Here is a 15,814-nt window from a genome sequence, read left to right on the forward strand (position 1 = left end):
ATTTTTAAACCGCAGCGGATTTCGGAGAACAATTGAAGTGTTCCGAAGCATCTTTAAACATCAGTGGAATTTCGAGAACAACGGAAGAGTTCCGAAGCAATTTTAAACTTCAGCGGAATTCAGAGAACAATGGAAGAGTTCCGAAGCATTTTTAAACTTCAAAGGCATTTCGAGAACAATAGAAGCGTTCCGAAGCATTTTTAAACATCAGCAGAATTCCGAAAACAATGGACGAGTTCCGAAGCATTTTTAAACTTCAGCGGAATTCCGAGATCAATAGAAGAGTTCCGAAGCATTTTTAAACTTCAGCAGAATTCCGAGACCAATGAAAAGTTCCGAAGAATTTTTAAATTACAGGAGAATTCCGAGAACAATGGTAAGAGTTCCGAACCATTTTTAAATGTCAGCAGAATTCTGAGAACAATGGAAGAGTTCCGAAGCATTTTTAAACGTCAGCGGAATTCTGAGAAAAATGGAAGAGTTACGAAGCATTTTTAAACGTCAGCGGAATTCCTTGAGCAATGAAAGAGTTCCGAAGCATTTTTAAACTTCAGCCGAATTCCGGGAACAATGGAAGAGTTCCGTAGCATTTTTGAATTTCAGCAGAATTCCGGGGACAATGGAAGAGTTCCGAAGCATTTTTAAACTTCAGCAGAATTCCCAGAACAATGGAAGAGATCGGAAGCATTTTTAAACGTCAGCAGAATTCCGAGAACAATGGAAGAGTCCCGAAGCATTTTTAAACCTCAGCGGAATTCCGAGAACAATGGAAAAGTTCCGAAGAATTTTTAAATTACAGGAGAATTCCGAGAACAATGGTAAGAGTTCCGAACCATTTTTAAACGTCAGCAGAATTCCGAGAACAATTCAAGAGTTCCAGAAGCATTTTTAAATTTCAGCGGAATTGCAAGAACATTAGAAGAGTTTCGAAGCATTTTTAAACGTCAGCGGAATTTCGAGAACAATGGAAGAGTTCCGAAGGTGTTTTAAACTTCAGCGGAATTACGAGAACCAATGGAAGAGTTCCAAAGCATTTTTAAACGTCAGTGGAATTCCGAGAACAATGGAAGAGTTCTGAAGCATTTTTAAACTTCAGCGGAATTCCGAGAACAATGGAAGAGTTCCGAAGCATTTTTAAACTTCATCGGAAATCCTAGAACAATGGAAGAGTTCCAAAGCATTTTTAAACTTCAGCGGAATTCCGAGAACAATGGAAGAGTTCCGAAGCATTTTTAAACGTCAGCGGAATTCCGAGAACAATGGAAGAGTTCTGCAGCATTTTTGAACGTCAGCGGAATTCTGAGAAAATTGGAAGAGTTCCGAAGTATTTTTAAATGTCAGCGGAATTCCAAGAACAATGGAAGAGTTCCGAAGCATTTTTAAACTTCAGCGGAATACTGGGAACAATGGAAGAGTTCCGAAGCATTTTTAAACTTCAGCAGATTCCGGGAACAATGGAAGAGTTCTGAAGCATTTTTAAATGTCAGCGCAATTCCATAAACAATGGAAGAGTTCCAAAGAATTTTTAAACTTCAGCAGAATTCCAAGAACAATGGAAAATTTCCAAAACATTTTTAAACGTCAGCGGAATTCTGAGAAATATGGAAGAGTTCTGAAGCATTTTTAAACGTCAGCGAAATTCCGAGGACAATAGAAGTGTTCCGAAGCATTTTAAAACTTCAGCAGAATTGCGAGAACAATAGAAGAGTTCCGAAGCATTTTTAAACTTCAGCAGAAATCCTAGAACAATGGAAGAGTTCCTAAGCATTTTTAAACGTCAGCGGAATTACGAGAACAATGGAAGAGTTCCGAAGCATTTTTAAACTTCAGCGGAATTCCGAGAACAATTGAAGTGTTCCGAAGCATTTTTAAACTTCAGCGGAATTCCGAGAGCAAAGGAAGAGTTCAAAAGCATATTTAAACTTCAGCGGAAATACTAGAACAAAGGAAGAGCTCTGAAGCATTTTTAAACTTCAGCGGAATTCCGAGAACAATGGAAGAGTTCCGAAGCATTTTTAAACGTCTGCGGAATTCTGGGAACAATGGAAGAGTTCGGAAGCATTTTTATACTTCAGCAGAATTCTGAGAACAAATGAAGAGATCGGAAGCATTTTTAAACGTCAGCAGAATTCCGAGAACAATGGAAGAGTTCCGAAGCATTTTTAAACATCAGCAGAATTCCAAGAACAATCGAAAAGTAACGAAGCATTTTTAAACGTCAGCGGAATTACGAGAACAATGGTCGAGTTCCGAAGCATTTTTAAACATCAGCAGAATTTTAAGAACAATGGAAGAGTTTCGAAGCATTTTTAAACGTCAGCAGAATTCCGAGAACAATGGAAGAGTTCCAGAAACATTTTTAAATTTCAGTGGAATTCCGAGAACATTAGAAGAGTTTCGAAGCATTTTTAAACTTCAGCGGAATTCCGAGAACAGTGGAAGAGTTCCGAAGGTTTTTTAAACTTCAGCGGAATTCCGAGAAAAATGGAAGAGTTCCAAAGCAATTTTAAACGTCAGTGGAATTCCGAGAACAATGGAAGAGTTCCGAAGCATTTTTAAATGTCAGCGCAATTCCATAAACAATGGAAGAGTTCCGAAGAATTTATAAACTTCAGCAGAATTCCAAGAACAATGGAAGAGTTCGGAAGCATTTTGAAATGTCAGCGGAATTCCGAGAACAATGGAAGAGTTCTGCAGCATTTTTGAACGTCAGCGGAATTCTGAGAAAAATGGAAGAGTTCCGAAGTATTTTTAAACTTCAGCGTTATTCCGAGAACAATGGAAGAGTTCCGAAGCATTTTTAAACTTCAGCGGAATACTGGGAACAATGGAAGAGTTCCGAAGCATTTTTAAACTTCAGCAGATTCCGGGAACAATGGAAGAGTTCTGAAGCATTTTTAAATGTCAGCGCAATTCCATAAACAATGGAAGAGTTCCAAAGAATTTTTAAACTTCAGCAGAATTCCAAGAACAATGGAAAATTTCCAAAACATTTTTAAACGTCAGCGGAATTCTGAGAAATATGGAAGAGTTCTGAAGCATTTTTAAACGTCAGCGAAATTCCGAGGACAATAGAAGTGTTCCGAAGCATTTTAAAACTTCAGCAGAATTGCGAGAACAATAGAAGAGTTCCGAAGCATTTTTAAACTTCAGCAGAAATCCTAGAACAATGGAAGAGTTCCTAAGCATTTTTAAACGTCAGCGGAATTACGAGAACAATGGAAGAGTTCCGAAGCATTTTTAAACTTCAGCGTAATTCCGAGAACAATTGAAGTGTTCCGAAGCATTTTTAAACTTCAGCGGAATTCCGAGAGCAAAGGAAGAGTTCAAAAGCATATTTAAACTTCAGCGGAAATACTAGAACAAAGGAAGAGCTCTGAAGCATTTTTAAACTTCAGCGGAATTCCGAGAACAATGGAAGAGTTCCGAAGCATTTTTAAACGTCTGCGGAATTCTGGGAACAATGGAAGAGTTCGGAAGCATTTTTATACTTCAGCAGAATTCTGAGAACAAATGAAGAGATCGGAAGCATTTTTAAACGTCAGCAGAATTCCGAGAACAATGGAAGAGTTCCGAAGCATTTTTAAACATCAGCAGAATTCCAAGAACAATCGAAAAGTAACGAAGCATTTTTAAACGTCAGCGGAATTACGAGAACAATGGTCGAGTTCCGAAGCATTTTTAAACATCAGCAGAATTTTAAGAACAATGGAAGAGTTTCGAAGCATTTTTAAACGTCAGCAGAATTCCGAGAACAATGGAAGAGTTCCGAAGCATTTTTAAACCTCAGCGGAATTCCGAGAACAATGGAAAAGTTCGGAAGAATTTTTAAATTACAGGAGAATTCCGAGAACAATGGTAAGAGTTCCGAACCATTTTTAAATGTCAGCAGAATTCTGAGAACAATGGAACCGTTCCGAAGCATTTTTAAACGTCAGCAGAATTCCGAGAACAATGGAAGAGTTCCAGAAACATTTTTAAATTTCAGTGGAATTCCGAGAACATTAGAAGAGTTTCGAAGCATTTTTAAACTTCAGCGGAATTCCGAGAACAGTGGAAGAGTTCCGAAGGTTTTTTAAACTTCAGCGGAATTCCGAGAAAAATGGAAGAGTTCCAAAGCAATTTTAAACGTCAGTGGAATTCCGAGAACAATGGAAGAGTTCCGAAGCATTTTTAAATGTCAGCGCAATTCCATAAACAATGGAAGAGTTCCGAAGAATTTATAAACTTCAGCAGAATTCCAAGAACAATGGAAGAGTTCCGAAGCATTTTGAAATGTCAGCGGAATTCCGAGAACAATGGAAGAGTTCTGCAGCATTTTTGAACGTCAGCGGAATTCTGAGAAAAATGGAAGAGTTCCGAAGTATTTTTAAACTTCAGCGTTATTCCGAGAACAATGGAAGAGTTCCGAAGCATTTTTAAACTTCATCGGAAATCCTAGAACAATGGAAGAGTTCCAAAGCATTTTTAAACTTCAGCGGAATTCCGAGAACAATGGAAGAGTTCCGAAGAATTTTTAAACATCACCGGAATTACGAGTACACTCGAAGAGTTCCGAAGCATTTTTAAACATGAGCAGAATTCCAAGAACAATCTAAAAGTAACGAAGCATTTTTAAACGTCAGCGGAATTACGAGAACAATGGAAGAGTTCCGAAGCATTTTTAAACATCAGCAGAATTTTAAGAACAATGGAAGAGTTTCGAAGCATTTTTAAACTTCAGCAGAATTCCGAGAACAATGGAAAAGTTCCGAAGAATTTTTAAATTACAGGAGAATTCGAGAAAAATGGTAAGAGTTCCGAACCATTTTTAAATGTCAGCAGAATTCTGAGAACAATGGAAGAGTTCCAAAGCATTTTAAACTTCAGCTTAAATCCTAGAACAATGGAAGAGTTCCGAAGCATTTTTAAACTTCAGCGGAATTCCGGGAGCAATGGAAGAGTTCGGAAGCATTTTTATACTTCAGCAGAATTCCGAGAACAATTGAAGAGATCGGAAGCATTTTTAAACGTCAGCAGAATTCCGAGAACAATGGAAGAGTTCCGAAGCATTTTTAAACTTCAGCGGAATTCCGAGAACTATGTAAGAGTTCTGAAGCATTTTTAGACTTCAGCGGAATTTCGAGACCAATGGAAGATTACCGAAGGTTTTTTAAACTTCAGCGGAATTCCGAGAAGAATGGAAGAGTTCCAAAGCATTTTTAAATGTCAGTGGAATTCCGAGAACAATGGAAGAGTTCTGAAGCATTTTTAAATGTCAGCGCAATTCCATAAACAATGGAAGAGTTCCAAAGAATTTTTAAACTTCAGCAGAATTCCAAGAACAATGGAAAAGTTCCGAAACATTTTTAAACGTCAGCAGAATTCCGAGAACAATGGAAAAGTTCCGAAGAATTTTTAAATTACAGGAGAATTCCGAGAACAATGGTAAGAGTTACGAACCATTTTTAAATGTCAGCAGAATTCTGAGAACAATGGAACAGTTCCGAAGCATTTTTAAACGTCAGCAGAATTCTGAGAACAATGGAAGAGTTCCAGAAGCATTTTTAAATTTCAGCGGAATTCCGAGAACATTAGAAGAGTTTCGAAGCATTTTTAAATTTCAGCGGAATTCCGAGAACAATGGAAGAGTTCCGAAGGTTTTTTAAACTTCAGCGGAATTCCGAGAAAAATGGAAGAGTTCCAAAGCAATTTTAAACGTCAGTGGAATTCCGAGAACAATGGAAGAGTTCCGAAACATTTTTAAATGTCAGCGCAATTCCATAAACAATGGAAGAGTTCCGAAGAATTTTTAAACTTCAGCAGAATTCCAAGAACAATGGAAGAGTTCGGAAGCATTTTGAAATGTCAGCGGAATTCCAAGAACAATGGAAGAGTTCTGCAGCATTTTTGAACGTCAGCGGAATTCTGAGAAAATTGGAAGAGTTCCGAAGTATTTTTAAACTTCAGCGTTATTCCGAGAACAATGGAAGAGTTCCGAAGCATTTTTAAACTTCAGCGGAATACTGGGAACAATGGAAGAGTTCCGAAGCATTTTTAAACTTCAGCAGATTCCGGGAACAATGGAAGAGTTCTGAAGCATTTTTAAATGTCAGCGCAATTCCATAAACAATGGAAGAGTTCCAAAGAATTTTTAAACTTCAGCAGAATTCCAAGAACAATGGAAAATTTCCAAAACATTTTTAAACGTCAGCGGAATTCTGAGAAATATGGAAGAGTTCTGAAGCATTTTTAAACGTCAGCGAAATTCCGAGGACAATAGAAGTGTTCCGAAGCATTTTAAAACTTCAGCAGAATTGCGAGAACAATGGAAGAGTTCCGAAGTATTTTTAAACTTCAGCGTTATTCCGAGAACAATGGAAGAGTTCCGAAGCATTTTTAAACTTCATCGGAAATCCTAGAACAATGGAAGAGTTCCAAAGCATTTTTAAACTTCAGCGGAATTCCGAGAACAATGGAAGAGTTCCGAAGAATTTTTAAACATCACCGGAATTACGAGTACACTCGAAGAGTTCCGAAGCATTTTTAAACATGAGCAGAATTCCAAGAACAATCTAAAAGTAACGAAGCATTTTTAAACGTCAGCGGAATTACGAGAACAATGGAAGAGTTCCGAAGAATTTTTAAACATCAGCAGAATTTTAAGAACAATGGAAGAGTTTCGAAGCATTTTTAAACTTCAGCAGAATTCCGAGAACAATGGAAAAGTTCCGAAGAATTTTTAAATTACAGGAGAATTCCGAGAAAAATGGTAAGAGTTCCGAACCATTTTTAAATGTCAGCAGAATTCTGAGAACAATGGAAGAGTTCCAAAGCATTTTAAACTTCAGCTTAAATCCTAGAACAATGGAAGAGTTCCGAAGCATTTTTAAACTTCAGCGGAATTCCGGGAGCAATGGAAGAGTTCGGAAGCATTTTTATACTTCAGCAGAATTCCGAGAACAATTGATGAGATCGGAAGCATTTTTAAACGTCAGCAGAATTCCGAGAACAATGGAAGAGTTCCGAAGCATTTTTAAACTTCAGCGGAATTCCGAGAACTATGTAAGAGTTCTGAAGCATTTTTAGACTTCAGCGGAATTTCGAGAACAATGGAAGATTACCGAAGGTTTTTTAAACTTCAGCGGAATTCCGAGAACAATGGAAGAGTTCCAAAGCATTTTTAAATGTCAGTGGAATTCCGAGAACAATGGAAGAGTTCTGAAGCATTTTTAAATGTCAGCGCAATTCCATAAACAATGGAAGAGTTCCAAAGAATTTTTAAACTTCAGCAGAATTCCAAGAACAATGGAAAAGTTCCGAAACATTTTTAAACGTCAGCAGAATTCCGAGAACAATGGAAGAGTTCCGAAGCATTTTTAAACGTCAGCGGAATTCCGAGAACAACGGAAAAGTTCCGAAGAATTTTTAAATTACAGGAGAATTCCGAGAACAATGGTAAGAGTTACGAACCATTTTTAAATGTCAGCAGAATTCTGAGAACAATGGAAAAGTTCCGAAGCATTTTTAAACGTCAGCAGAATTCTGAGAACAATGGAAGAGTTCCAGAAGCATTTTTAAATTTCAGCGGAATTCCGAGAACATTAGAAGAGTTTCGAAGCATTTTTAAATTTCAGCGGAATTCCGAGAACAATGGAAGAGTTCCGAAGGTTTTTTAAACTTCAGCGGAATTCCGAGAAAAATGGAAGAGTTCCAAAGCAATTTTAAACGTCAGTGGAATTCCGAGAACAATGGAAGAGTTCTGAAACATTTTTAAATGTCAGCGCAATTCCATAAACAATGGAAGAGTTCCGAAGAATTTTTAAACTTCAGCAGAATTCCAAGAACAATGGAAGAGTTCGGAAGCATTTTGAAATGTCAGCGGAATTCCGAGAACAATGGAAGAGTTCTGCAGCATTTTTGAACGTCAGCGGAATTCTGAGAAAATTGGAAGAGTTCAGAAGTATTTTTAAATGTCAGCGGAATTCCAAGAACAATGGAAGAGTTCCGAAGCATTTTTAAACTTCAGCAGATTCCGGGAACAATGGAAGAGTTCTGAAGCATTTTTAAATGTCAGCGCAATTCCATAAACAATGGAAGAGTTCCAAAGAATTTTTAAACTTCAGCAGAATTCCAAGAACAATGGAAAATTTCCAAAACATTTTTAAACGTCAGAGGAATTCTGAGAAATATGGAAGTGTTCCGAAGCATTTTAAAACTTCAGCAGAATTGCGAGAACAATGGAAGAGTTCCAAAGCATATTTAAACTTCAGCGGAAATACTAGAACAAAGGAAGAGCTCTGAAGCATTTTTAAACTTCAGCGGAATTCCGAGAACAATGGAAGAGTTCCGAAGCATTTTTAAACGTCATCGGAATTCCGGGTACAATGGAAGAGTTCGGAAGCATTTTTATACTTCAGCAGAATTCTGGGAACAAATGAAGAGATCGGAAGCATTTTTAAACGTCAGCAGAATTCCGAAAACAATGGAAGAGTTCCGAAGCATTTTTAAACATCAGCGGAATTCCGAGAACAATGTAAGATTTCTGAAGTATTTTTAAACTTCAGCGGAATTCCGAGAACAATGGAAAAGTTCCGAAGAATTTTTAACTTACAGGAGAATTCCGAGAACAATGGTAAGAGTTCCGAACCATTTTTAAATGTCAGCAGAATTCTGAGAACAATGGAAGAGTTCCGAAGCATTTTTAAACGTCAGCGGAATACTGAGAAAAATGGAAGAGTTCCGAAGCATTTTTAAATGTCAGCGGAATTCCTTGAGCAATGAAAGAGTTCCGAAGCATTTTTAATCTTCAGCCGAATTCCGGGAACAATGGAAGAGTTCCGTAGCATTTTTGAATTTCAGCAGAATTCCGGGCACAATGGAAGAGTTCCGAAGCATTTTTAAACTTCAGCAGAATTCTCAGAACAATGGAAGAGATCGGAAGCATTTTTAAACGTCAGCAGAATTCCGAGAACAATGGAAGAGTTCCGAAGCATTTTTAAACCTCAGCGGAATTCCGAGAACAATGGAAAAGTTCCGAAGAATTTTTAAATTACAGGAGAATTCCGAGAACAATGGTAAGAGTTCCGAACCATTTTTAAATGTCAGCAGAATTCTGAGAACAATGGAACCGTTCCGAAGCATTTTTAAACGTCAGCAGAATTCCGAGAACAATGGAAGAGTTCCAGAAACATTTTTAAATTTCAGCGGAATTCCGAAAACATTAGAAGAGTTTCGAAGCATTTTTAAACTTCAGCGGAATTCCGAGAACAGTGGAAGAGTTCCGAATGTTTTTTAAACTTCAGCAGAATTCCGAGAAAAATGGAAGAGTTCCAAAGCAATTTTAAACGTCAGTGGAATTCCGAGAACAATGGAAGAGTTCCGAAGCATTTTTAAATGTCAGCGCAATTCCATAAACAATGGAAGAGTTCCGAAGAATTTTTAAACTTCAGCAGAATTCCAAGAACAATGGAAGAGTTCCGAAGCATTTTGAAATGTCAGCGGAATTCCGAGAACAATGGAAGAGTTCTGCAGCATTTTTGAACGTCAGCGGAATTCTGAGAAAATTGGAAGAGTTCCGAAGTATTTTTAAATGTCAGCGGAATTCCAAGAACAATGGAAGAGTTCCGAAGCATTTTTAAACTTCAGCGGAATACTGGGAACAATGGAAGAGTTCCGAAGCATTTTTAAACTTCAGCAGATTCCGGGAACAATGGAAGAGTTCTGAAGCATTTTTAAATGTCAGCGCAATTCCATAAACAATGGAAGAGTTCCAAAGAATTTTTAAACTTCAGCAGAATTCCAAGAACAATGGAAAATTTCCAAAACATTTTTAAACGTCAGCGGAAATCTGAGAAATATGGAAGAGTTCTGAAGCATTTTTAAACGTCAGCGAAATTCCGAGAACAATGGAAGAGTTCCGAAGCATTTTTAAACATCAGCAGAATTCCAAGAACAATCGAAAAGTAACGTAGCATTTTTAAACGTCAGCGGAATTACGAGAACAATGGTCGAGTTCCGAAGCATTTTTAAACATCAGCAGAATTTTAAGAACAATGGAAGAGTTTCGAAGCATTTTTAAACTTCAGCCGAATTCCGAGAACAATGGAAGAGTTCCGAAGCATTTTTAAACCGCAGCGGATTTCGGAGAACAATTGAAGTGTTCCGAAGCATCTTTAAACATCAGTGGAATTTCGAGAACAACGGAAGAGTTCCGAAGCAATTTTAAACTTCAGCGGAATTCAGAGAACAATGGAAGAGTTCCGAAGCATTTTTAAACTTCAAAGGCATTTCGAGAACAATAGAAGCGTTCCGAAGCATTTTTAAACATCAGCAGAATTCCGAAAACAATGGACGAGTTCCGAAGCATTTTTAAACTTCAGCGGAATTCCGAGATCAATAGAAGAGTTCCGAAGCATTTTTAAACTTCAGCAGAATTCCGAGACCAATGAAAAGTTCCGAAGAATTTTTAAATTACAGGAGAATTCCGAGAACAATGGTAAGAGTTCCGAACCATTTTTAAATGTCAGCAGAATTCTGAGAACAATGGAAGAGTTCCGAAGCATTTTTAAATGTCAGCGGAATTCTGAGAAAAATGGAAGAGTTCCGAAGCATTTTTAAACGTCAGCGGAATTCCTTGAGCAATGAAAGAGTTCCGAAGCATTTTTAAACTTCAGCCGAATTCCGGGAACAATGGAAGAGTTCCGTAGCATTTTTGAATTTCAGCAGAATTCCGGGGACAATGGAAGAGTTCCGAAGCATTTTTAAACTTCAGCAGAATTCCCAGAACAATGGAAGAGATCGGAAGCATTTTTAAACGTCAGCAGAATTCCGAGAACAATGGAAGAGTCCCGAAGCATTTTTAAACCTCAGCGGAATTCCGAGAACAATGGAAAAGTTCCGAAGAATTTTTAAATTACAGGAGAATTCCGAGAACAATGGTAAGAGTTCCGAACCATTTTTAAACGTCAGCAGAATTCCGAGAACAATTCAAGAGTTCCAGAAGCATTTTTAAATTTCAGCGGAATTGCAAGAACATTAGAAGAGTTTCGAAGCATTTTTAAACGTCAGCGGAATTTCGAGAACAATGGAAGAGTTCCGAAGGTGTTTTAAACTTCAGCGGAATTACGAGAACCAATGGAAGAGTTTCAAAGCATTTTTAAACGTCAGTGGAATTCCGAGAACAATGGAAGAGTTCTGAAGCATTTTTAAACTTCAGCGGAATTACGAGAACAATGGAAGAGTTCCGAAGCATTTTTAAACTTCATCGGAAATCCTAGAACAATGGAAGAGTTCCAAAGCATTTTTAAACTTCAGCGGAATTCCGAGAACAATGGAAGAGTTCCGAAGCATTTTTAAACGTCAGCGGAATTCCGAGAACAATGGAAGAGTTCTGCAGCATTTTTGAACGTCAGCGGAATTCTGAGAAAATTGGAAGAGTTCCAAAGTATTTTTAAATGTCAGCGGAATTCCAAGAACAATGGAAGAGTTCCGAAGCATTTTTAAACTTCAGCGGAATACTGGGAACAATGGAAGAGTTCCGAAGCATTTTTAAACTTCAGCAGATTCCGGGAACAATGGAAGAGTTCTGAAGCATTTTTAAATGTCAGCGCAATTCCATAAACAATGGAAGAGTTCCAAAGAATTTTTAAACTTCAGCAGAATTCCAAGAACAATGGAAAATTTCCAAAACATTTTTAAACGTCAGCGGAATTCTGAGAAATATGGAAGAGTTCTGAAGCATTTTTAAACGTCAGCGAAATTCCGAGGACAATAGAAGTGTTCCGAAGCATTTTAAAACTTCAGCAGAATTGCGAGAACAATAGAAGAGTTCCGAAGCATTTTTAAACTTCAGCAGAAATCCTAGAACAATGGAAGAGTTCCTAAGCATTTTTAAACGTCAGCGGAATTACGAGAACAATGGAAGAGTTCCGAAGCATTTTTAAACTTCAGCGGAATTCCGAGAACAATTGAAGTGTTCCGAAGCATTTTTAAACTTCAGCGGAATTCCGAGAGCAAAGGATGAGTTCAAAAGCATATTTAAACTTCAGCGGAAATACTAGAACAAAGGAAGAGCTCTGAAGCATTTTTAAACTTCAGCGGAATTCCGAGAACAATGGAAGAGTTCCGAAGCATTTTTAAACGTCTGCGGAATTCTGGGAACAATGGAAGAGTTCGGAAGCATTTTTATACTTCAGCAGAATTCTGAGAACAAATGAAGAGATCGGAAGCATTTTTAAACGTCAGCAGAATTCCGAGAACAATGGAAGAGTTCCGAAGCATTTTTAAACATCAGCAGAATTCCAAGAACAATCGAAAAGTAACGAAGCATTTTTAAACGTCAGCGGAATTACGAGAACAATGGTCGAGTTCCGAAGCATTTTTAAACATCAGCAGAATTTTAAGAACAATGGAAGAGTTTCGAAGCATTTTTAAACTTCAGCAGAATTCCGAGAACAATGGAAAAGTTCCGAAGAATTTTTAAATTACAGGAGAATTCCGAGAAAAATGGTAAGAGTTCCGAACCATTTTTAAATGTCAGCAGAATTCTGAGAACAATGGAAGAGTTCCAAAGCATTTTAAACTTCAGCTTAAATCCTAGAACAATGGAAGAGTTCCGAAGCATTTTTATACTTCAGCAGAATTCCGAGAACAATTGATGAGATCGGAAGCATTTTTAAACGTCAGCAGAATTCCGAGAACAATGGAAGAGTTCCGAAGCATTTTTAAACTTCAGCGGAATTCCGAGAACTATGTAAGAGTTCTGAAGCATTTTTAGACTTCAGCGGAATTTCGAGAACAATGGAAGATTACCGAAGGTTTTTTAAACTTCAGCGGAATTCCGAGAACAATGGAAGAGTTCCAAAGCATTTTTAAATGTAAGTGGAATTCCGAGAACAATGGAAGAGTTCTGAAGCATTTTTAAATGTCAGCGCAATTCCATAAACAATGGAAGAGTTCCAAAGAATTTTTAAACTTCAGCAGAATTCCAAGAACAATGGAAAAGTTCCGAAACATTTTTAAACGTCAGCAGAATTCCGAGAACAATGGAAGAGTTCCGAAGCATTTTTAAACGTCAGCGGAATTCCGAGAACAACGGAAAAGTTCCGAAGAATTTTTAAATTACAGGAGAATTCCGAGAACAATGGTAAGAGTTACGAACCATTTTTAAATGTCAGCAGAATTCTGAGAACAATGGAAAAGTTCCGAAGCATTTTTAAACGTCAGCAGAATTCTGAGAACAATGGAAGAGTTCCAGAAGCATTTTTAAATTTCAGCAGAATTCCGAGAACATTAGAAGAGTTTCGAAGCATTTTTAAATTTCAGCGGAATTCCGAGAACAATGGAAGAGTTCCGAAGGTTTTTTAAACTTCAGCGGAATTCCGAGAAAAATGGAAGAGTTCCAAAGCAATTTTAAACGTCAGTGGAATTCCGAGAACAATGGAAGAGTTCTGAAACATTTTTAAATGTCAGCGCAATTCCATAAACAATGGAAGAGTTCCGAAGAATTTTTAAACTTCAGCAGAATTCCAAGAACAATGGAAGAGTTCGGAAGCATTTTGAAATGTCAGCGGAATTCCGAGAACAATGGAAGAGTTCTGCAGCATTTTTGAACGTCAGCGGAATTCTGAGAAAATTGGAAGAGTTCAGAAGTATTTTTAAATGTCAGCGGAATTCCAAGAACAATGGAAGAGTTCCAAAGCATTTTTAAACTTCAGCAGATTCCGGGAACAATGGAAGAGTTCTGAAGTATTTTTAAATGTCAGCGCAATTCCATAAACAATGGAAGAGTTCCAAAGAATTTTTAAACTTCAGCAGAATTCCAAGAACAATGGAAAATTTCCAAAACATTTTTAAACGTCAGAGGAATTCTGAGAAATATGGAAGTGTTCCGAAGCATTTTAAAACTTCAGCAGAATTGCGAGAACAATGGAAGAGTTCCAAAGCATATTTAAACTTCAGCGGAAATACTAGAACAAAGGAAGAGCTCTGAAGCATTTTTAAACTTCAGCGGAATTCCGAGAACAATGGAAGAGTTCCGAAGCATTTTTAAACGTCATCGGAATTCCGGGTACAATGGAAGAGTTCGGAAGCATTTTTATACTTCAGCAGAATTCTGGGAACAAATGAAGAGATCGGAAGCATTTTTAAACGTCAGCAGAATTCCGAAAACAATGGAAGAGTTCCGAAGCATTTTTAAACATCAGCGGAATTCCGAGAACAATGTAAGATTTCTGAAGTATTTTTAAACTTCAGCGGAATTCCGAGAACAATGGAAAAGTTCCGAAGAATTTTTAACTTACAGGAGAATTCCGAGAACAATGGTAAGAGTTCCGAACCATTTTTAAATGTCAGCAGAATTCTGAGAACAATGGAAGAGTTCCGAAGCATTTTTAAACGTCAGCGGAATACTGAGAAAAATGGAAGAGTTCCGAAGCATTTTTAAATGTCAGCGGAATTCCTTGAGCAATGAAAGAGTTCCGAAGCATTTTTAATCTTCAGCCGAATTCCGGGAACAATGGAAGAGTTCCGTAGCATTTTTGAATTTCAGCAGAATTCCGGGCACAATGGAAGAGTTCCGAAGCATTTTTAAACTTCAGCAGAATTCTCAGAACAATGGAAGAGATCGGAAGCATTTTTAAACGTCAGCAGAATTCCGAGAACAATGGAAGAGTTCCGAAGCATTTTTAAACCTCAGCGGAATTCCGAGAACAATGGAAAAGTTCCGAAGAATTTTTAAATTACAGGAGAATTCCGAGAACAATGGTAAGAGTTCCGAACCATTTTTAAATGTCAGCAGAATTCTGAGAACAATGGAACCGTTCCGAAGCATTTTTAAACGTCAGCAGAATTCCGAGAACAATGGAAGAGTTCCAGAAACATTTTTAAATTTCAGCGGAATTCCGAAAACATTAGAAGAGTTTCGAAGCATTTTTAAACTTCAGCGGAATTCCGAGAACAGTGGAAGAGTTCCGAATGTTTTTTAAACTTCAGCAGAATTCCGAGAAAAATGGAAGAGTTCCAAAGCAATTTTAAACGTCAGTGGAATTCCGAGAACAATGGAAGAGTTCCGAAGCATTTTTAAATGTCAGCGCAATTCCATAAACAATGGAAGAGTTCCGAAGAATTTTTAAACTTCAGCAGAATTCCAAGAACAATGGAAGAGTTCCGAAGCATTTTGAAATGTCAGCGGAATTCCGAGAACAATGGAAGAGTTCTGCAGCATTTTTGAACGTCAGCGGAATTCTGAGAAAATTGGAAGAGTTCCGAAGTATTTTTAAATGTCAGCGGAATTCCAAGAACAATGGAAGAGTTCCGAAGCATTTTTAAACTTCAGCGGAATACTGGGAACAATGGAAGAGTTCCGAAGCATTTTTAAACTTCAGCAGATTCCGGGAACAATGGAAGAGTTCTGAAGCATTTTTAAATGTCAGCGCAATTCCATAAACAATGGAAGAGTTCCAAAGAATTTTTAAACTTCAGCAGAATTCCAAGAACAATGGAAAATTTCCAAAACATTTTTAAACGTCAGCGGAAATCTGAGAAATATGGAAGAGTTCTGAAGCATTTTTAAACGTCAGCGAAATTCCGAGAACAATGGAAGAGTTCCGAAGCATTTTTAAACATCAGCAGAATTCCAAGAACAATCGAAAAGTAACGTAGCATTTTTAAACGTCAGCGGAATTACGAGAACAATGGTCGAGTTCCGAAGCATTTTTAAACATCAGCAGAATTTTAAGAACAATGGAAGAGTTTCGAAGCATTTTTAAACTTCAGCCGAATTCCGAGAACAATGGAAGAGTTCCGAAGCATTTTTAAACCGCAGCGGATTTCG

This window comes from Phyllobates terribilis, unplaced genomic scaffold, assembly GCF_046119375.1.
Source record: "Phyllobates terribilis strain yellow unplaced genomic scaffold, ASM4611937v1 Scaffold_5__5_contigs__length_657084704, whole genome shotgun sequence".
NCBI classification, from domain to species: Eukaryota; Metazoa; Chordata; class Amphibia; order Anura; family Dendrobatidae; genus Phyllobates; species Phyllobates terribilis.